The sequence below is a fragment of the Triturus cristatus genome, chromosome 2_1 (assembly GCF_964204655.1).
Source record: "Triturus cristatus chromosome 2_1, aTriCri1.1, whole genome shotgun sequence".
NCBI lineage: Eukaryota > Metazoa > Chordata > Amphibia > Caudata > Salamandridae > Triturus > Triturus cristatus.
In genome coordinates, this window is record NC_140581.1 from 1,081,593,287 (window position 1) to 1,081,617,805 (window position 24,519).

Consider the following 24,519-nt stretch of genomic DNA (forward strand, 5'->3'; position numbering starts at 1 on the left):
TGGAATCTGCCCTGTTCCAAAGAATACAGTTCGAAACCTGGGCTTTCAGATGGATGACTGCCTATCTATGCGCAGTCATGTTAAGCATATTATGGGGACTTGCTTCGGCGTTATGCACAGTCTCAGAAAGGTTTTTAGATGGCTCCCCATGGAGGCGTGTAGACCCCTGACTCAAGGACTGATGACAAACAGAATAGATTATGGCAATGCCCTGCTATTATCCATAAATGAAGACCTCACTGACAGACTTCAGGTCTTACAAAACACTGCCGCAAGACTGGTCCTGGACCGTCCATACAGATCATCGTCGGCGGCCTGCCTGAACACTCTCTATTGGCTCCCGATAAAAAAACAAATCCACTTCAAAGTTTTATGTCTTACACATAAGTCTATCTATGGAACCGGTCCAAAATACTGGCGAAAAAAGTTGCAATGGTATCACCTGGCTAGAAGACTGCGTTCTAGTGATGCGGCACTACTAACTCCGCTAAGAATCAACACCGCCAGACAAGGATGTCGTTCATTTTCCTTTCTTGCACCGACTCTTTGGAATAAACTACCTTTCCATCTACGTACCATAAAAGAACATGGTAGTTTTCGTAAACAGCTGAAAACCTGGCTATATGTTAATTAGCCTGGTCTTTGCCCTCTTGAGCAGTCTGCAGCGCCATGAGACTCTTGCCGAGTGATATGTTGCGCTATATAAATTTTCCTTTGATTTGATTTGATTTGATTTAGGTAACAGATGCTTATATTTTATCATGTTTCTTTCCTTTTTGGTGATTGGTATTCTTTGAACTTTTATCAAGTAGCACTTACACTGTTTGCGTTTTATTCTTTTCACGCTGCAGCACGGTGGTCTCTGATCTTGAGACAACTTATAATCTCTTAATTATATCATTATATCTTTTACTTTATTCTTAATGCACTATACTAGTTATTCTCTACAAGTACCGGTTTTCCTTTCCCCTCTCTTTTTGTGAACAATTTCTATATGAATACAGTGTACTCCACTATGTTATATATATGTACATATAGATGACCTAACATATTCCCTATATAGGTCTCTAAATATCTTCTAAAGAAACAAAATTCTTATTCACAGATGATACTGTATATATGTCCATGTGTCTACACTTGTCTATACACTTCTATTTTCTTGTGTTATTTTTATATCTTTTTGTCTTTTCATTTAGGAATTATTTTGGCTTTTTCCTGAAGAAGGCATCTTAATGCCGAAACGCGCGTAGAAAACTACATCTTTCTACTGAAACTACCATCTTTTTTTGCCCCTCTTTTGTTTCATAAGCCAATATATGTAACTCTTCCTTGTCATTATGTATTTTGTTGGAAACAATGTTTTGTGTCAGTAATGGTTATTTTATATTGTTGCTATTTCCAATCGCTTTTTTGTACATATTGCCAGATGTTTTATTAAATATAAATAAAATGATTTAAACTAATCTTTGACCGTAGTGAGAGTACACTGTTTCAATTAACTAGAATTTTGACATTGTTTCATAATTCTATAACTCATGTTTACTGCCTAGATATGTTATTTTGTTTTTGAACTATTTCCCTGTTCTAGGAGTACCTATTATTTACAGGGGGCCCTTATTTATACATTAAAAATGTCGCAAAGCGACATTTCTCCTATCATCAAGCCCCACGCTATGAAGCATAGCGTCAGGAAAACTAGCGATAACCCCTGTTATCGCTACTTTCCTTACGCCTGCTTCAGGATTGACTTAGCCATAATATCCTATGGAGGGTGGATATCATGGCTAAGTTTGTGAGTCCCTATCATCAAGCTAACGCCACATTGCGTGAGATTATCGCTGGGTTTCCAGCGATAATCTCACGTTAGGCAGTTAGTGTGAGGATTTTTATCGCTGAGGAGATAAGCGTTGCTAATAGCACGCTATCTCAGCGATAAAAATCCACGTTACCCGGCGATAATTATCCTCACGCTAAGAGCGCTGAGCGATAATTATCGCCGGGTGTTGCTGATATGCCCCTAGGTTTCGTTTTGACCTCTTCCACTTTCTGCTGGCTCAGCCGCGTGGGTGTAGTAGAGGTCAGAGCTTAGAGTCCTGTGGCTGCGGCGGTAAGTCTCCACAGGACATGCTTAATTTTTTTATGTTTTGAGATTTTTATAGGATCTCCAGGAATTTTTTTATTATTACAACCATGAAATTATTGGAATATAGGCAAGTGCATCCAGCTTTTATATTTTTACAAATGTTATCCGGCAACATTATTCTACCTGTCCTTAGTTTTTTTAAATCAGCAGTGAGGCTTAGAGCCTGTTGTGACTAGTTGTTCATGACCCCAAGAGATTGTTAGGTGTTTTTATGACTCAGTTTTATCTTAAATTTGATCTTATTGTGTTCTAAGTGTGTATTGCATAACGTGTGCTTTAAAGTATGAGCTGCCATCCATGTTACTCTTTTGTATATGCATTGTTTTAGACTACTTTTATGTTTTTTATGCAAAAAACGTATAAAGTGATTTTGATTGATTGATTGAACTATAAATTGTGCCCCGAGGTAACTATAACTCGCACCCTAGACATGCACTGCTAATTCCGCCATATGTTACATCACTCAAGAGATCTTCCTTGACATAATTGATACTATCACTGTGCGTGGTGGAGGCATGAGTTACAGTTACTTGACGCATCTATAACTGGTGAATTTCAGTGTTTTTTTTAGAGTTTAAGACATTGAAATTTCAAGCAACTATACCGTTACTTTAACATAGTTTTTTTCAGTAAAAAGGAACACAACTCCTTTATGCTTTCCGCAAGAAGATACACATGCAATCTAAAGTCTGGTGAGCAAAAGTTGAATATATATTAGCAGCAATCACACCCAATGCATTTCGGCGGCAAACCATTTAAAAAATGCATGTAAATTTCAAGCTACAGAGGATCCGCAGACCTGACAAAAATCTAAAAATAAGATGTGACAGGCTGCCACAACATCAATATAGATGTTTCAGCAGTCATTTTGGAAAACTGAAACTCAGCCCCCATCCTGTAAAAAGATAAAAAAAACATTTGGGGGCAGGGTAGAGATACCGTAACACTTAGGCCTGGTGGGGGGGCCCAGAGTGACCCTGACTGCGTACAAAAATGCATTTTTAAAACTGTACCATGGATCCCATCATCAGATCTGCTGTATTTATATTTTGTGATGTGTAGTCCTGAGCGTTTTAAGTAAATAAGTCAGGGCCTTGGGCACTAGCAAAGTGTTTATTTTTGGGGATAGGGTTTGCGCCTCTCCCTTTCCAAGCCACTGGAAGGCCCCAGAGACACAAACTCCTGGGGTCAAAGTAATTTTTATTGGATGCCTCTGGTATCCCATCCCCCAGGGCCCAAAGAAAGACATTGTCCTGGAGACCCCATCCCCTGGGACACTGTCTTGTTCCTCACCTAGATTATGGGGGCAGGACATTTACATCTAATTCCCTACCCACATTCTCAGGGGGCAGGGAACATAGCTTTGCTCTTGCCCATTGGGTGAACAAATAAAAGCTGGTTTTACCCTGGTAGGAGCAAAGCAACATAGCCGGCTCACACTAAGTCCCAGAATGAGTGCTGACTGGGGAGCTGGCAGGCACCACAGCGGTCTTGGGGCTCCTCCCACGTCTCTCAATATTTACCAAAGTTTGAGGTGCCCCATGTGGGACCAGTAAAATAATAGTCGGTATTAATGGCACCCAGCATGGGTGTTGGCTGGGGGGCCGAGAGAGTCTGCGGGGGTCATTGGGCTCCCATGCAGCCCTAAAGCGAACATAAAGAGTGACGGTCCCGGGTGGGACAAGAATACCCCACAAAAAAACACAAAATAGAAATAATAAACGGCTGCCCCACAATGGCCTCCATGGTTTTCTTATTTCTATTTTTAGAGCGGGTGGTGCCCTAGAAGCGGCAGGGCACCACCAAGCATTTCTTTTTATCTTGTGGAGGGCCTGAGGGAGTCCATTAGCCCACCAGCAACATGAATAAAAATGACACTAAGTCTCCTGAGTCACTAAATCCATGACCCTGGGAGACCTTACCACAATTTTGAAAGCACTCCAAGCTGGAGCTGTATGCTCTTCAGGTAAATTGCAGAGACCCCCATGTGGTTGGGTCTATAGCTGCATTTTGTAGCCTGAAAAATGCTTTAAAAAGAATCAAAGATATGTTTACGGTTCTTTAAAAAAAAGTCTATTTGAAATAATTTGTGAGAAAAAGTGTTATAAATTATTATTAAACCTTACAATGTGTGTATTCATAAAATATACATTTGATTATAATTATTGGTGATTTTTTAAGAAAGTCAGTAGGTCTGCTTTATATATGTTGATGTGTTCACCTTCTGATAAAGCCAATGGACCTGCTTTTTATATTGATATTTGTTTTAAAAAAGGGGGTTGGCCACCGACATGGTGCTGGGTGCAAGTATTGGGGCTCAGGACCAGGCCGCTGGCCAACCTCTGCATCCAACCTCATGCCGTGCATAGTGAAAGGCTGTGCAGTGCAGTGGGTTGGGTGCCCAAACATATGCCAATCATGGCAAAAGGCCAGAGAGTGTTTTTAATATCCTACAAAGGAGATATGCATTTGGGCAGTGATTGAGAGTTATTACTACCAGAACCCCATCCATGAGGGGGGTACAGTAGCATCGATCATTGAGCCTGAATATGGACCCAAGTCAAACAGCTCAAGTCTGAGTCAGAAAGAGAAATAGTGGAGACCTATCCATGAAGTTCTGAGTTCACCCACATGCAGACTCACCCTCAGTGTCTCTCTTTGTGTATTCCTACACATATTCCTTCCGCTTAAAACAGGAGGCATCTATCTATGTGTTGACACACATCCAAGGTTGGGATAAACATTCAGGGAGATGCCTGGTAATTCCAGGTCCTTCGTGGTATTCTCTATTCATGCTTTCCTAACTCAGAAGTGCATGACATGGTGGTAGGAATAACATCTGCAAATGGTTCTAACAGCCTAAATGTTACTGTGTCACATATACCGTGCAGCTCTGAATTGTGACCCATATGATAGGTCAATGGAAGGGGCAGGTTTAGGGGTGCAACTATTGAGTAATAACTTCCTCTGGACCTATCTGACATTGATGGCTGAGATGATAACAAAATCCTCATCTGTTTTAAGACTTCAGAAGGTGACTAGAGCCTTGATGAGAGGGGACATCAAGCTAAATTAATTAGAACTGAGAGTGTATGAGAGCAAATGTGGGCGAAATAAGGTGCAAATGAAAATATTCTACAGAACTGTGGGGCTTATTTACAAGCTCCTTGCGCCACCAGTGCATCATTTTTAACATGGGAAAAAGTGACTCACTGGTGGGGCAAGAGAGTTGTAAATAGGCCCCTGTGTATTTAGTGGTAAGGCATAGACAATTTTACTAGTTCATCTAAAACTCATATATTTCATAAATTTTTTGTTGATTGTCAGACACAAAACATTTCTTCAAGAAATTGCTGTACAAGGCAACTGTATTGCAGCATCTATAGGTCAATAGTAGTTTTGGGTAGCTGCCTAAAGAAGGTGGTGGAGTGAACGGATAATGGATGTCGACCAATCCATACTAACATTGCCTGCCCTGGTTTCAGACTAACTGCAGGGGGCATGCAGTTCTCTGTGTGGTAGACGTGCACAGCCTATTCCCATGTAAGTGGGGCTGTGCCGATTCTTCCCTCCTTTCCTGCCAGTGAGGACCCATTCAGTCACACTTAAGCTCTCTATTATGTGTGGCTGTCTAGGAGGAATTCACAAAGCTCAACTGTCATCTACACCAGTCATGTGTCCAGAGACAGGCTACATACACCAAATAGGTATGGCAAGAAAATGCCAACTTTCTAAAAATTGCACTTTCAGAACTGCAATTTAAAATCTGTCACCACCATAAGATAGAATTTGAAATTGTGATTCCAGAGATACCAAACATGAACTGGTTATCTCTTCCCATTTGGAAATTACACTTTTAAAATGTAATAAGGCAATTCCACGGCTATCCTATGGGAGAGAAAGGCCTTGCAGTAGTAAAAAACAAATTTAAAGAGTTTTTCACTGCCAGGGCATATGAAACTTAAAAGTGCATGTCCTCATTTTTTACTACATTGTACACCACCATGTCAGTACACTTCTGGGCCTGTCAGTACTCTACCAGGAAGAAGAACTGCTTAGCTGCTGAGGTACTGTCACTCTGCTTGACTGTACTCTGAGGAACACCTGCTTTGCTGTGCTGACCTGATGCCTGATGCCCTCTTGTCTGGGTGAGAAGGACTGGACCTGTATCTCTTGAACCCAGAAACCAGAGCGACTCCAAGGGCTAGTTGGCTGGCTTCCTGATATGAAGACGTATGAGTAAATAACAGGCTTCCAACCACCTTGCACCTGCACCTGGACTCTGCCATCTGTGAGTCTAGCCTGCCAAGTGGTGCCAGCCCAGTCGTGCCCTAAAGTGCTTACCAGTGAAATTGATCCACCTTCTCTGGTGAGCGACACATCCCAAGCAGAACCACAGCACTTCCTTAGCTGAGCAGCACATCCTCGAGCTGAAGGGCCGCATCGCGGCTGCAGTGTGGATTGGACCTGTTGCAATATCTTGTATCACCCACTGAAAGCCCCATCGATTTTATCCTCGACTACAATGCAACAGGACCTTGCACCGCAGCCTCACAATATCTAGGAACTGATGTATTGCTTGCTCTGTGCAATGAATATTCGATGCAGTTCCATTCAACACTCTGCAAGCAGGATTTGAGGTACTCCATTCAGCAGACCTAACTGGGTCCCTGTAGCTAGCTCATGCTCCATCCTGGTAGACCCGAACTTTGTACCTGCCCAGCGCAACCAGATACCCCCAGTAGCTCTGTTTGTCACTATTTTCACTAAACGCTCTAAAATTCAATACACCCGGTTCTGCTAATAGGACTTTTATCATTTTGTTTTTGTTTTATTTATTAAAAAATTACTCTATTTTTCTAAATCTGTAGTGGGCTCCTTTTGTAGTGTGTTTTCACGGTTTTACTGTTTGAAGTGTTGCACACATTCTTTATACATTGCCTCTAAGTTAAGCCTGACTGCTATGTGCCAAGCTCCCAATGGGGTGAGCACAGGTTAATTTGGGGTTTGCTTGTGCCTTACCATTACAAGGATTGTGGTAGCTGCTTGACCACGGTTTATACCCCAGTCAACCAATAACGCAATTTCTTACACAGGTGTTCAGTGGTGAGGATTTGACTTGTGTTAGTGGAGTACCATACATTAAATTTGTGTTTAACTACCACCCCACAAAAATAATTTCTTATTGATTGGCTTGTTTTGTTTATTTAATTGCTACCCTCATTCCTACTACTGGACTGTCTGAGACTAAACCTGCAGCAATGGAGTTTGAGCTGGCCAACCTGGAAAGCTACACAGTGGTTGAGCTTATATCGTTTTGCCAGGAAAGGAGACTAAAATGAAGAAGAGAACCCACATTTTTGAGCTTAAGAAAGCTCTGAGTGCCACCAGTTGATGGCAGCCACAGAGAAGCAAGAGGTTGGGGTTGATATGGAGGATTAAGAGCATGACAACAGCCCTGGAATGCAGTCATCAGGAGATGGTGAGGACTCATCCCCTGAATTAATTGGATCCCCTTGTCGGAGCAGGAGGCAGTGTCTCATCGCATGGCCTGTCCACACAGGAGATGGCAGGCAGGAAGGCAGAGAGGGAGTTTTAACTGCAACTTATGAATGGAGCCCGAAAGAGCTGAAACTGATGACAAAACAAGCAGATTCCAGCAATGGTGGCAGCAATTCTACAGTGTCTGAAGGAGGCAGAAAAGTTTGCATCACCAGGGGTTTGGTGCCCAGTTGTGTGGTGGGAGATGGCTCTGACTATGAGGTAGCCCTGAGGATGCAGGGGTTCCAGTGGAGCATGGGTGGGGCTTGTGGAAACATGCCTCCTGTGGGGAGGGACACACTGCTTATACTATGAGTAGAGGCCCAAACCAGATATGCCCCTGTGAAAGCCATCCTTGTGGCCAAGGTTGGACTTACCACAGGAAAATTGTGCATCAGGTTTAGGGACAGCCAGAACATGCATAATCAGTCTTAGGTGGACTTTTTGGATTAAGTCAGCAAGCACTGAATGGCTGTTTGCGGGGCTACAAGGTGGATGATTATGTTGGGCAGCACAATATTGAGAGAAGACATGCTCAGTACTGGTTTTCATAGCTGCGCCAACACCTAGTTGGCATCTAGCTGACTGACCCCAGGAATCAGGCTGAGGAGGCGGACCTCTGGGTCAGCATCAGAGTGTCCAAGAAAGGTAACTGGGAGTGACCACAAGAAAGGTGGTTCAGGTTCCCACAGTAATGTAAGGGGGAGGTTAAAGATGACCCAGACAAGTCCAGCAGTAAGGGGGCAGGAAAGGATTCCCATGCCCCATCTCAGAAACAAAGATGGGATTTGGGTGGACAGGAGCCTAGGGTGCCCAATTTCCAACCCCACTGCTTTAAGCACTCCCAGTTAGGACATAAGCAAGGGGACTCTGTATGTCCAAAGAAATCATCCACTGGTGGGACCTCTACAGGGGTGGCCAATATGGCCTCGGGGGTAAATCAGGGGAAGGTCATAGACAATGCCATTATCTCACTTAGTTGGGACTCAGAGGGTGAGCTTGTGATCCCTGAGGGAGGGAGTCATCACTTCCACCAGATTAAAGTGAATAGGGTCCCAGTTACTACTTTGAGGGACACCAGGGCTAGCCAGACTATAATAGTGGAATGGCTAGTTTTCCCAGAGCAGTACATTGGCCAGGTGTGCAGGGTAATTAAAGCCAATGGGCAGGACTGCTTCTACCCTATGGCCCTGGTATGCCTGGGGTAGAGTAGGGAAGGATGGCCAACAATGGTGCCCTAACAGATCCGTTTTTTGGGGGTACCCCTCTCAAGCAGAGGGTACAGGAGCCCAGATGGAGGGTAAGAGTGAAGGAGGACTCACTCCTGTCCCGTGTTCAGCCTCAGGATACAGTCCCTGTGTTGATTTACCAGTGTCAGGATACTACCTTTGGACTGGTGGAAGGTAGAGTGCTAAAAGGGTGCAAAATCCCTGGAACTACTGCCCCCTTTCAGAGACACATAAGAGAAACTTCATGAGCCAGGAGGGGACTCCTTGCCAGCCCCAAGGCTAAATGAGGGGCCTACACAATACCCCAGCTTAGAACCTCCACCCAACAGTGAATAGCACGGGGACTGGCCCCTGACACTAACAGCTGTCAATTACCTCTGTTGGTTACTGTCCTTATGGGCAGAGTTTTCCTTGGGTTAGGGACAGAAGTCTGACCTAAGTGGTGGAGTGGGCCACATCACTTTGTTGACCATGGTGTTATTGTCTGCCTACTGAGATGCATCTGTGAGCAAGTTATGGCTAGGTTAGGTTAGATTGATGGGGTCCACTAGTGAGTAGAATGGTCCTTCATGGGTCAGATCAGTGGCTCAGGAGAGTTTTGACACAAGGGTCAAATTGAATACAGGACGGCATAGAACTGACAAGTGTCCCTGCACTGGAGGGACATTGTGCATGTCCTATCACCTCAGCAGGGAAGTCCATCAAGGTATTGATTAGCCTCCTCTGTATTTAGGCTGGCGGTAGGTTGTGTTGGAAATTATCCTTTTTGCAGGGTCATCCCAAAACGTATTGCCTTTCTCCTCCTATTTTTTCCTGAATTAATTCTTTTGATCTTAGGACTCTGAGCACTTTACCAATGCTAAACAGGGCTAAAGCGCTGGTGCTCTCTCCTCTAAACATGATTATATTGGCTCATGCCTAATTGGTGTTGCTTGAATATGAATTTGCCTTGAAAGAACAAAGACAATAGGCATTAGGCAACACGGGAACAGTTTGTTTAATCAAGCACTTCCGTCAGGAGCACAGTTACATAACCGGGGTCTGCGGACTGTCTCAAAGTACAATTGTTTTGAGAATCTTTATAAACATTTCTTCGAGTATCATAAAACAATTCATAGATCCTGTTTAGGGAGACTTATGTGGGCCTAGTCATGGAGCCACAAATTTCTCCCACCTGATGACAAATGCAGGTGGGTCGCTACCTTGCGATGACATAATGAGGGCCAGTTGGTAACATGTCCAGATGTCTGGCATGGGGAACGTGTGGTCACTGCGTATGCTCTGTGTACTGTATACATATTAGCTGAGTGTTCCTAACTTCATGTGGAATCTAACTTTATGATGTTTTGGGAACACATGCCTCTACTGTCATGTGCATGTTATTGGGGCGAATCTCCTTGGGTCATTGTGGTTTTGCTGCCTATCTCTGGGACTAACCTGGGTTTGTTCTCCTGTTACATGCCACCCCACCTGTGATCTGTCACTCAGTTGCCTCAAGCCTAGGTTGCAGGGCCTGCCTGAACACGTATTTCTGACTGTGGGTTGATTGAGAGATCATTTTGGGTGATTTCAACAATAGGTATTGATTTTGTTTTCGTGCACACATGTATGCACACATTTATCATTGTGTACATCGACATCAATATTAACATTCCATCCTGTATTTTAAGTTTACCCCATACTTCATGACAGTCACAATGTTAGACGCTTGTCTTGTTTAAGTCTTAACTATTACTATTTCCCTAGTTACTTGCATTTTACCCAAGTTGAGGACTGAATTTTTACAGCAAAAAAAACTCACTTGTAGGAAACCACACAAAAACAGTATAAAATGAGAATAGACAGCAATAACGTGCACAGTCCTGTTACCCAGGAAACCCAACTGATGTACCAGTCTGCTCAGGGACACCTCCCTCTTTACGCATGTCATTTTGTAACTGATGCAGTGCCTGGATGGCAAAAGTCAGAGTCCCACTGTTCATACCATTGCCTGGGACATAATCATGCAACAGGACGGACCAATCTTGTCACGCACCCTTCTCTCCATTGCGGTCATCATTCCAACACATATCGATGTTGCATCACCAAGAAGTAGATGGCTCTTAGTTCTTCCTTGATTGCATTAAGGCCGAGCTCAGTACTGTTCATCATTTTGATAATTTCCCATCGGGTTATTTGCAACCAACGGGCATTTGATATTGTCTAAAAAGTGAAGAAGGGTATGGACCCTCCCACATTAACTTGTGTGTCAGAAAACAGTCTGAGTTCTTCTGGAATGGCCGTAAACTGAGCCCAGCCAAAATAACCAGCAGTTCTTTTCTCTCAAACCTTATGCAATAGAATTGTTTTCTTCTGTTGCGGATATTGGTACAACCCCAATAGATCTTCTCCAGTAATGACCAGGATAGGAGTGTGCATGGTAATCAAGAAGCATAGGCCTTGCCATCCTGGGACGAGCTGGGTGTAGACAAACTCACGGCACTGCCAGAAGGTATCCATCAGCTTGGAGGTCCTCATTGCATGTCCAGTACATGCAGTACTGCGCCACAGTTGTCATTTGGGTCAAGTGGAATCATTCCTTTGCCCTATGAAACCCAAACAATACAGTGTTAGTTTCAGTACAATTAGGGGTTGCCTCTTCCCTTTCAACCACATGCATCTATCTATCTCAGCATCCCATATTTCCTGACAGGGGTTATCTATGCTTGTGTTTAACCCTCCTCTACAAGACTTATTTCCCTTCATATCATCGAGGTGTATGGTCTACACTGGAATTCCATGTCCGGCATCCATTTGTTAGTAAAGAAGACTGCCCCATATATGCTAAGGGCCACCCTGGGACCACAGACGTAAGCGGGAGCAGACGTGTTTGTACACTGGTACAGTGGCTTTGCTAACTCCATGAATCTCTATTCTGGAAAGTCTCTGGCCAAACAGTATCCTTCCCTATGGTGCCCCACTTGCGTATCCTTTCTATCTCTATTTGAATCTCAATAGGGTTGGTGAAGAGGTACAATGCTGTGGGATTATCTCGTAACAGGTCACGTTCACTACTACTCTGTTGGTTTGTATCTTGACCCAAATCCTACATAGTTACTGATAGAGAAGGCCTTTCAGTTTTCCATGGGCTATCTCTTGGGGAAAGTAAAGCCTGTCTGTGCCTACTGCATGTGGTATCAGTGAACAGACGTAGTATGACCTGGCTGATGTCTGGGCGCCCACTTGGTCATGTGTTGATACCACATGTTCTATCAGAGTGCGCTGTGTAGTGCATGTGGAATACTGGTGTTGAGGTCAATGTAATTATAATTGACATGGGAAAGGTTCCTAAGCAAGCGCTGTGCAAATGTCGGGCGGACTCCATTTGACTAGGCAGATCCATTGCAATGTATGGATGCCATCATCATTATTGGGGAGACATTTTCGCCCCAAAACCAATGGCACAGCTGAAACTGCCACTGCACTTTTTCTTTCTCGCATCTTTTTTTCATTTTTTAATTGTACTCCTTTTTTCGCCAATTGTTCATCCCAATCTTTCATTTTAAAACTGTTTAAATCCGCATGCAAGGTAATGCAATTTTCCCAGGTTTCTCATGTTTAAGACGTGCCCATCCGGTCCTCTCTTCGAAAAAAAGTACAGACGCAAAGTTCATCAGAAAGCAGTTTATTCAAACCCAATGCATTTTGGGCTACTGGGGCCCTTCGTCAGGGGTAACTGGAAATAACCGTAAAGCAAGCATTATTGTTACATTAGACAGTATGTGTACAAAGTCTCTCTCAACAAAACGTAAGTTTGCAACACATTTCTCTGAAAAATATATCTCTTATGAAAAATCATATTATTTCCACAGTGCATTTCAAAGAGAGGTCTGGATGGGCACGTCTTAAAAAAAGATGCGAGAAAGAAAAAGTGCAGTGGCAGTTTCAGCTGTGCCATTGGTTTTGGGGCAAAAATGTCTCCCCAATAATGATGATGTTTAGTTTACACGTGCAGTTTGGGCTAGGCATGTCACCAGTGAGCACGCAACGGTAAAGACTGACGGATAAAAAGATCAAGAACTGAAAGCATGAATTGGTGTGCAACCCGCATATCTATGATGTTTACAAAGTGTATGCCCTTCCGGGTTGGCACCCATAATGAATATAACACTTGAGAAGCGGAATGTTTGAAAAAAATGTGTCACCATCCTCATGCAAGGCGGGACACCTTCGTTCATCAAGCAAGTTTGTTTTTAAAGACTTCAGATGAATACTGAAATATGAGCAACGAACATTGGACAGTCTTAATGTTTATAAAAGCGATTGTGGTATTGATAAGTTTGAAGTCGCAGGAATACATTTCTAACATTTTCATTAGATTCACAGCACGGTATTATTTCGTGATTTAGTTAGGTGCACTATGGGAGTTGTAGTATTTAGAGATTTGTAGGTAGGCTCGGGTGATTGAAAGCATCACAGGTGTGAATCATGCTGCTGTAAAAGTGGGAGGTTACCGGACATGAGCGTCGAGTTTAAATTCAGGCAGTGGAAAGGGAAGGGATACTCTTTCGGTGTATGAGAGAGGACTACGGTCGTTTTTGGCAGGTACGTGTGAGGGAGGATTGTAGAAAGTAGGACGTGTAGTGCATAACAAAGGAGAGATGAAGTGGTGATTATGGGAGGGAGCAGATGGGTGATGAGGAATTGAGGTGAATATAAACGGCAGTAATTGTTGTGTAGAAAGGGAAGGATGCGATGGGTGGGACACAGAGATGGTGGTTGGAAGAAATAGAAGAGAGACATGGTGGCTGAAGAAGGGATATGCAGTTAGTGGGGGAAAGAATAAAGAGGAGATACACGGGGTATTGAGTTGATAGGGATGTCACCGACTGAGTGAATATTGAGTTAAAATAACAATAAAGTGAAGGGCCCGAATTTTGCCAGAGGTGTCAGTAGGTTATTTTTGGTTGCACTGTGGCACATAATATGATTTTTCATAAGAAATATATTTTTCCGAGAAATGTGTTGCAAACTTACGTTTTGTTGAGAGAGACTTTGTGCACATACTGTCTAATGTAACAATAATGCTTGCTTTATGGTTATTTCCAGTTACCCCTGACGAAGGGCCCCAGTAGCCCGAAATGCATTGGGTTTGAATAAACTGCTTTCTGATGAACTTTGCGTCTGTATGTGTTTTCGAAGAGAGGTCCGGATGGGCACGTCTTAAACATGAGAAACCTGGGAAAATTGCATTACCTTGCATGCGGATTTAAACAGTTTTAAAATGAAAGATTGGGATGAACAATTGGCGAAAAAAGGAGTACAATAAAAAAATGAAAAAAAGATGCGAGAAAGAAAAAGTGCAGTGGCAGTTTCAGCTGTGCCATTGGTTTTGGGGCGAAAATGTCTCCCCAATAATGATAATGTTTAGTTTACACGTGCAGTTTGGGCTAGGCACGTCACCAGTGAGCACGCAACGGTAAAGACTGACGGATAAAAAGATCAAGAACTGAAACCATGAATTGGTGTGCAACCCGCATATCTATAATGTATGGATGCCACCAAACCCACAGTAAACAGAGGGCATACTCTTGTACAATATTACATAACTTATTAAACATTGTAGGTCTTGGGGATGGCTGCAGGAAAGATGTCTGTAGTCCTCCGGTAATTATGGGATTTCTATACTTTGGAAAGGTTTAAAAGAGTTTGATGGAAAGGTTTGTGATAAAAGTTTGAAGTCTTTGACTTTTGCACTTGTGTCTTGTTAGGATTATGGAAGTGGTTGATGAAGAGATGGTGAGTTCCTATAAGGGTGGTGCATTTTTGTGGCTCAATTGCAGTCCTGTTGGATAAGATCTCTTGTCTGTTGGTTAAGTTCAGAAAACATTAGCTTCCTTACGTATTATAAGCAATCATTCTTGGAGATTACTGTACCTTTCAGTTTTTATGGGCGTGCTTTTACATTCTCACACATTATTTTTAGTGGGGTACCAGAAGGCAGCCCCCAATTGGGGCGTCTACTTTTTTTTAAAGAAAATTTGTGTTTATTCATTGGTCACCTTAATTCTTACTTACAGGTCATCGGTTCTCCCCCCTCACCATGGCAGAAAGGGATATATTATGCAAAGCGGTCACTTTCTTTTCTTTTTTTAAATCCTCATCCACCTCGGACCACAGTCGACAGAAAGTAGAATGTCAATACCGTTACTCGATTTCAGGAGACGTAGGCAATCGGATTAGGATTCAAGGGCAATGCCTGCCTACCGGTATATGACAACCCCACAGAAAGTGGCTAACCCCTTTCCAAGAAAAGGGTGGTCTCACTCTCTTCTGGTGGAAAGTGACCGGTGACTGTTGGTACGGGCCCGTAAAAAATGGAAACTGGGTGAAGAAGCAGGGCCCGACCCAGTCTGAGAGATTCCAAGGAGGCATAATCATAGGATCAAAGAGTGATTTTAAGCTTAAACATAACCAACTTAAACCCCAAAACTTCTCCCTTACACCAAGAGGACTAACAACAAAAACACTAATGCTGAGATCAATTAAGCAAACAATCCCATATTACTTTCTTCTTGCTGTTCTGCAATCTACCCAAATCTATCTTGGAAATCTTATATAAGGAGGACAGCCATTCTGAATGCATGGGGGGTGTATCCTCCACCCATCTCCTACAAACTTCCCTCTTAGCCAGCAGGATTGCAAAAAATAGGAACCCCCTTACAGGCTCTGTAACTTTGCTGGTTATGCCAAAGATGATCAAGGCGAAATAAATTTGGACTGGGGTATCTATAACGTCGGCTGGAGTTTGCCAGTACTTTCTCCCAGTATTCTATTATCGCTGGGCAATCTTTAAACATGTGTATGTCTGTCGCATCTACTAAGTCGCATTTCTTACACCTGACTGGGGGGCCCTTCACTATTTTAGAAAGTCTTGTTGGGGATAAATAGGCCCTGTGGGTGGTAAAATATTGGTTCCTCCTAAGCCAGACTGATTTTACAGTAGCAAACAATGTATGAAAAGAAGTCTGCCACAGATCTTCCCAATACTCGTCTGGCATAGAAGCTCCCCACAATTCTTCCACCAATTTGAAGTCTCAACAGTTTCCTCTATGGACCAATAGTAGAAAGAGAACTCTTTGCCCCCCACAGGCCTTGATACCAGTTGATGCTCTAAAGTATTCCCTATGCCTATTGTTTTTTTGAGATTCTGTGACCAACTCTGCAGCGGTAAGTACTTAAACTGGACATGCCCTCCTCCAGCCTATTGTGGAAAAACTCCTATGGTAAGAGTGACCCTTCAAGAGCCAGATCCCTCCATCCCATTGACCTTGCTGTTCTAAGTGGTATGGCTAACTTATCCTTCAGACAATCTGGGACCCCTGGAGAGTCCCACAAGGGAGCTAGGCTGGAGTAATAGTTTAGGCCAGTACGTTGCTTAATTCTAGCCTATATTCAGGCAACTGCCAAAAGAACTTTCTGCCTGATCTTCTTGAAGTACTTTTGATCACCATATTTAAAGAGAAACCCCTCAAACGGCAACCCCACCCCCTTCAACATAGCAGAGAACATGACGCCCCTCTCTGAGTTATCTGGGGATTTTAACAGCATCCTCAAGTGTGATAATTGAAAAGCCCAGCCGTGGTACTGAAGATCAGGGAGCGTAAAGCCCCCTTTCTCCCTCCTGCGCCTTGCCTTTTTCCACGCTATTCTCGTAGCCCTGTATGCCCATCCAAATGAATTATTAGCTTGCTGTAATTTATCAATTGACTGTTTTTCAAAATGTAGGGGAAAAGTATTGAAAAGGAATGTAATTTTTGGTAGTATAATCATTTTAATCAGATTAATCCTACCAAAAATAGTCAGTGGAAGATGTGCCCAGGACTTCATGAGCTTCTGAAATTCCCTAGAGATGTTTGCAATATTAGTCCCAGCTATCTTATCTACATTCTGTATTATCCTAACCCCCGATTTCTCATGTCACTCTTGGTCTGGTACCCGCACCCTGGCAAATTCCACGCCATGATCTCAGTTTTCTCTGCATTCACCTCATAGCCAGAGACCCGACCAAAATCTTGTGCCAGCCTAATGACCTGAGGAAAAGACGCTTCCAGCTCAGTTGACAGGATCAAAACGTCATCCGCATACAGGGCAACCTTCCTTTCCCACGCTCCAAACTTAAATGATGTAATGCTCGGTTCGTCTCTCAGACGCTGAGCGAAAGGCTCGATATACAAGTAAAAAAGGAGCGGGGAGAGTGGCAGTCCTGGCTGGTACCACTAGTGATCTTAAAAGGGTTAGTCAATTTATCATTAACTAGGAGTCTTGCCGTGGGATCTTGATATATAAGCTGTATGACTCGGCAAAATTTCTCTCCCAAGTTAAATCTTTCCATTACTGCAGAGAAATATATCCAGTTGACCCTGTCAAAGGCCTTGGTGGCGTCTAATGTCATTGCTGCCAGTGGTAGAGAAAAGGTGGAGGCAAGGTCGATAGCTCCAATAAAGTCGTGGGTAAGATCAGATAGGTTTCTGCCTCTTACAAAACCCTTCTGATCTGGATATAATAGTCTACCTACTACTGCTCCGAACCTATCTGCGAGAATCCTTGTAAATACTTTATAATCCGTATTCAGGAGAGAGATGGGTCTATAGGACCCACAACTTGACGGATTCTTTCCTGCTTTCATTAATGAGATGGTAGCTTGTCCCCATGAAGCCGGAGGTCTAGCACCTTCAGATAGTATGTTGTTGAAAAGTACCATCATAATCAGTATTATTGCCTCTCCCAGGGATCTATACAATTCCACTGGGAGCCCATCAGGCCCAGCGGCCTTACCTCTTTTGCAAGCGACAATGGCCATCCTAACCTCCTGCAGGGATATATCCCCCTCCAGATTTTCCCACTGGGAGGGGTTTAGGGAGGCTAGCGTGCATTTTCTTAACCATTCCCTCGCACAAGTTCTGTCTACTTCATTATCTTCTTTGTATAGCACCTGAAAAAAGGCAAAAAAGGCTTCTCCAATCTCTTCGTTGGTAGATACTGAAGAGGAATTATCCTCGCTGCCAATTAGTTTTATCATGTTTCGTGTCCTATCTGACTTGGCTTTCCATGCCAGGAGTTTACTGGCTCCCTCTCCATATTCACAATGAGCCATCTTGCTAGCTTCCCATCTTTGTGTGATCCTAAGCTGGATGGTGGTGTCTAGCTGATCTTTCAAAGCTTTTAATTCCACCATATGCTCTTGGCATTTTTCAGGGGCAATCTCCCTATTCAACCTGAACTCTGCTGCCTTCATTGCAGACTCCGTTTGCGCCATCTCTTCCCTATATTGCCTATTCTTATAGCATACCCTGCTTGTGACTGTGCCTCTCAGGAAGGCCTTCCAGGCATCCCAAACCACTGAAATCTCGGCTGAACCAATATTCAACTTAAAAAGCACTCTGTTTCTTGAGACAAGTGCTTGACTTCAGGTTCATCGAGGAGTAATGCGCGATCAAACATCCGTACCCTTAATTGATCTTTCCCTGCCAAACCTAAGTCCATCCAAACAGCCGCTTAATTGATCTTTCCCTGCCAAACCTAAGTCCATCCAAACAGCCGCACTGTCCGACAAGTGGGGAGTCAGGTACCCTATACTCTTGATCTTGCCCCTGAGGTCGTAGCTGGCCAAAATATAGTCAATTCTTGACTTATAGCCATACTTATTGTTATAAAAGGAGACACCTAACTGGAAACCCGACCTTTCCCTCCAGACGTCGCACAAACCAGTCTGTGCCATCATTGTTTGAAGATATGTCCGGGACTTAGACAGTACATTTGCTCTGCTACTAGGGGACTTATCTAGTAAGGGATCTTAACCTAATCTCACCCGCCAAAAGCCCGCCCATTATAAAGGAATGGACCAATTTGATCACCGCACTCAATTGCACCCCGATCACAATAGATTCAAGCAAATCTCTAGGAATAACGCTAGACCAAAGCCTAAACATGCAGTCACACATTAACACACCGGCTAAAAATGCAAGATTTCACCTGAGCTACATTAAGAAATTGAAACCTTTCATCGAACCAGCAGACTTCAAAATGGCAGTTCAAGCATTAGTAATCTCGAGTATTGAATACAGATGCACAACACTTTCTGGGCTCCCCAAAATTGCAACAGCATCCCTTAAAGCCTGCCTCAACGCAGCAACAAGGCTCATAACAGGTTCTAAAAAATTCGACCACATCTCTCCTCATCTGAAAGCACTGAACTGGCTACCTTATGAAGCCAGAATTCAGCTCAAACTGGCGTGCACAACACACAAAGCTCTACACTTCAAGTCACCTAGATACCTAGCACAGAAACTGATGATTTCTGGGGAAACAGACAATCAAGGAGCGCCAGAGACCTAGTGCTGAAACCACAGATTTTCCACAAAAAAAAAAACTTACAACAGAGCGTTCTCGGGTGCCGCACCGAGAATATGGAATTCGCTACCCCCAGACATCAGAAGGCTACCCAACCATGCAAGATTCCAGAAAGAAACTAAGATCTTCTTAATGAGTAAATTCCTACCGTAAACATTACAGAGCATCCACACATGGCTCGCCCACATACTCTCGCTCAAGGACACAAGAGTTTTAGAGCGAGCTAATGTCATTTGTCTATTACAGGGCTCTTGCTTGCCTTGGGGACATGGTCCCTCTAGTATTACAGCCTGTGAACGTACTACAACAGTTATCGAAAGAAACAGAGATGTCAACTTTGAACAGGATTGGAATATATTTAATGCTATACAGAACTTTGTACCGGATAAATTACCATGTCATGATCTGTGAAGCGCTCTGATACCCTACGGGGTCAAGTTTGCGCTATACAAAACACTGACTAAATAAAAAATAAATAAATATATTGAAATCGCCAGCCATAATAATAGGTTCTGGGAATTCCAGCAGATTTGCAACTTGGGACCATAGTAGCCTACTACTGTTGAAAGAAAACCTTGAATAGACAATTTAGCAATAACCCACCTGCCACCTGGGTCAGTCATTGATTTTAGGACACGTGCATTGGCTTGCTTTTTAACCAGGATAGCTACACTCCTAATATTGGCACTCTTATTAGTACCAATAAAGTGTTCCACCCATTTTAATTTACTGAAGCTCCTGACCAATTCCTCTTTTAAAAGATGCGTTTCCTGCAATATGATAATCTGTGCAGGGGAGTCTTTCAGATACTGCTACATTATGCCCTCCTGGTCTTCACTCGCAGGCCGTTGACATTCCAAGATAAAAACTGGATAATGCTCATGGCGGTTTAAACGACAGAGACTTGAGTATACCATATTAACGGTCTCAGACCAAGCGTAACCAAGATAAGTAGACAAAGCTAAAAGGTGAATGAGGAAAACTTTTTTTCTTTTTTACTCCTCTCTTACCAGCTCTTTAGGAAATTGGAAATGGAGCACTCTCTTTAAGCCTCAGCCTCTAGTCATTTTTTTCCTTTCTTTTTGTAATATATAAGTAAGGAAGGGATAGGGTAGGTTGCCCTGGTAGGCAGAAGCTGGACTATTAGTCCAGGTAAATGGGGACAGGGTTCTCCAGTAGTGGGGTAAGGACGGGGGGTTGGAAGGGGGGCACAGGGTGGGGAGCATTGGGGTAAAAAAGTAGTCACTTTCATTAGGATGGTCTTGGCTTTTGACTGATATTTATGGGGGTTGCTAGACTTTTAATCTCCAAACTTTCCTAGTGAGAGGGTGCGGGCATACCTTTTGACCTGCATGTGTTTGGGATGATGTGTAAAGACGGGGCATGCCATAATTAGGTATTGTTAGCAATCGCAGCGTGCTCTGGGGTCACATGTATATCCCTCTAGTACCAGCACGCTGCATACAGTGGGACCATTTCTAATGGTGCCAGGTGTCTTGACTACACCCTATGTCGATAGTGTTCTTTTTGGGTTAGCAATGGGTTTCTTTTTGCTGGTATCTTGAGAGCTTCCCTAAGTCCTCATGTGATTTGGTTATTTCTATTGCCATGTACCAGAGAGGGTAAGAGAATTTGTCCCACAGCCTTGGTGTGTTTCTGATGTGGTGGTGTCCGAGATGGGGACTATTTGCTCCCCTAGATGGTGTGTGTAAGACCTTGTGTGTGACAGCTTGATCGCTATGCCAGATATGGTGGCAAGCCTATTTCTAAATACCTTGCATGGAGCCCTGATGAATTTTGTGGACGCTTTCCTTCCCAGCACTCACTTTCCCTTACACTACATCATATCCAAGATTTTTGGGCCTGCTGTCCTCTGCTGTGGCCAGGGACTTCCAACCTGCGACACGATACAGTCATTGTTTTTGTAGGAACATTATCCGATGAGCAGGTTTTGGATGTTTGGGGAACCTTAAGAGAGGGAAGAGGCAGAATATTTGCTAAATAGTGAGTCCGGTGCAAGGCCAGAATTCTTTACATTTTACTCGATACAGGTAATGGACTGGGACGACCAATTGTTCTGGTCAACATCCCTGCTGGCTTGGCACCTTGTGATTGGTCAGAGTTTTATGTGTGTGCTATGGACGTTATCATTCCAAATGTGCATGAAACCTGGCTCCCGACACAGGATCATGGCCTGAAGACTGTTGGATGCAGTTGGGGCAAATGTCATGAGGGAATTTGGATCCTGGGCCAGAGGCCTGAGAGTTGGGTCTATTTGTTCAGGTTATTGGAACCCATCCCAATTGGACTTGGTTGAGGGGGCCCGCATGCCTACTCTTGTGCACTAGATGAGGAGCCTTCCTGCCCCCTCGTCAGACTGCCCTACCTCCCAGGTGTGACCAGCCAACCCCACCCTGGGGGATCAGCAGCCCTAGGCTCCTCCAGGCACCCGAATGGCAGACTCTAGTGTTGATTCTCGATCGACACAACATACAGCAAAATTCCTAATGTTGTCCTACTAATCTTTATTTTGAAATGTGTTTTGAGGTGTGCGTGAAGTGTATGTTCTGCATTGGGGTTTTGAGCTTACTGCGTAGGTAGGTTTTGTGGTTGTGGAACAGCATTGCCTCCCCAGAGAGTTACACCTCCTTGCTGCGGTCCTTGTTGAGCTGGTGTCACCATCTGTGCCACGTATTTGACCAACCAACTGAACCTTGCTGCAGGTGGTACAGTGGCTGTCTGATTTCCCTGCGGCTAGGCATAAGGTGCATTCAGGTTACCTCGAGCTTTGTTTTGAGGATGGGAACTTTGCAGGGACTGGTCCAGATTAATCAATCTTTGCTCGTGATACGCTTTTAAGCGGCATCAGTTGGCCATGTGGCCCATTCGGTGGCAATATTAACATTTTCTGAGGTCTCAATGCTGCCTACCTCCCTGACCTCTGCTGTTATAACTGGGTTGAAACCCTCTAGGAGTTTGAGGTGGAGCTCCCTTCAAGACTGGTACCATTTGTAAGTTTGCGTCCAAAAGCGGCTCCCTAGAGGGCAATCTTTTTCAATTTGTGTTGGACCAACTGGGCAGTGTCTCTCTGGGCTTGCTCCTGTTTCTCCCTGTCCTTTTCCTGTTTCTTTCTGTGATAATATAATATGTGAGCCTGCGTTTCCCAGCAGGGTTTGGTGTATAACCCTACTACGCTATCCAATCTACTTTGTATTTCGGTGGGCAGTTCCTTTTTTAGGATGTTATAGAAGAATGTGACCTGGGAGCCCATTTCGGTCCATGGCTGCCCTGTCTCTTGTTTTGTTACAAGGAACTTCTAAAGTGCATATTCACCCAAAACGTTTCTTGTCCCTATTGTTGCCCTCATTCAGTCTAGAAAGTCCATTGTTGTCTCCCCATGCTTCATTGTTTCTGCCATCATTTCTCCTACATTTGAGCGATCCGGGAATATTTCCCTCAGGGCCGTCCATATTGGGTGCCTGTTATAATTGAATGCAGCCCTGTCATTCTCGGAGTTTGTCAGCGTGACTGTTGGAATGTGGGCCTTGGAGAATATCGTGTTAGTCTGCTCTCCATTGAGACTGCTTAGCAGACTTTTGACATTGCCTATTGCTAGGCTTATCCCCGGTGTTCTATTCAAAATATGAGATTCATTTCCCTATCCCATACATCATTGGTGTCAGTTTGGGTCTGAGCCCTTCTTTATTCATCTGGACCCATGACACGTAGAGGCTCCCTGACGTGTCCTTCTGTAGTAGTTTGAACATTTTGGCTTGGGGCAGAGCTGCTGGTTTCTTTATATGGTAGCTCTCCCATTTCTCTAGGCAATTTTGCATGTAGGGGAACGTTCCATTTGGGATCTCTCCCTCCTTGCCAGCTACAGTCCTCTACAACGGCCATGTCCTCTGGTTTGAAGGATCCTTCCTTCAGCCAGGGTCTCTCATACTGGCCCTCCCATTTGGTCCAGTGGACAAGCATGTGGCAAAATGGTTGCTCGAAGGTCTCGCCTTTCTCTCTCATCATGGGGTCAGTTTCTCCACACCGAGCATTCGGGGGGAGCAGCAGACGTTTTATTCACTTCTCTCCTTGTGCGAACATAAAGCTGCCAAGTTGCTTTTCCTGCTTCTTAATTGAGTCTGTACCAGACTATCTTGATCCCTCATCATCTGGTCGGACCCTCTCCCACGCTGGCGATCTGGTGAGGCTCAGGCCGCAGGCAGAAGCCTCCCTTCTAGTTCTGCCTCGGACTCTTCTCAGAGCGAAGTTCTATGCCTACCCCTGCACCCTTCAGGTGGTGGGTGTGCTGGTCTGTGCTCTTGTTGTGCTCCCAGGATGACAGCTCTCTCTCTATCCTCAATCCCCAACTGTCCTATAACTCCCACCTGGGGTGTCTCCTTTGTTATGAGCTAGGCGCTGCTCTCCTGGGTAGGAATGTTCCCTCAAACTCACTTTCGGTTGTTCCTTCAGCTGCCTGAGTATGCCCTGCAGCTCCCCATCATCTGATCTCGGAGGACCGGGGCCCCTTTCTTCTCCCCCACTAGTTGTGTCACTATCCAGTACCACTTTGAATCTCCCGGTCACCCAATTGTGTTCACTCGGAAGGGTGGGAGTGCACATTCTCTGTGCCCCTGGGGATTTGATGGGTTGAATGCAATGGACGGGGGGTTGAACTTCCAGGGGCTCTAGCACTGGACTGTTGTGAAGCTAGGATTGTCTAGGCCTAGTGGCCTGATGCCCTCCCTTGTCCGGATATAGTAGTGTGTTGTTTGGTGGTGGGCCCTCTAGCTCCCTTTAGCAGTGGATTGGTATAATCGTATGCAGGAATGGCAGGCATTGGAGAGAGCACTTCAATTCCAGGAGGGGATGCCTTACTTGTGGGTTCTAAGACAGGATTGCCAGTCTGGGCCTCCTCAAAATGGCCCATAATTCTAACAGTGCCTCTCTCCTAGTCTTCTTTTGCCCTTCATATTTGGTCTGAATGTGTGTTCTGGTGTGTTCGATTATGTTAGTGTCCAAGGTTCCCCCCTCTGGCCAGGAGAGCACGTATACCTTAGTGTGTCCCTGCCATTCACAACAATACTTGCTAAATTTGTTAAGCTGTGTGGGGAACCTAGTTTGCATGTGCTTTAGCAGTGACTCCATAATAGCTGGGAACTTTTTAAGGGTTTGATACACTCTAGCTTCTTGGGATCAAATAATATTATATCAATCGGG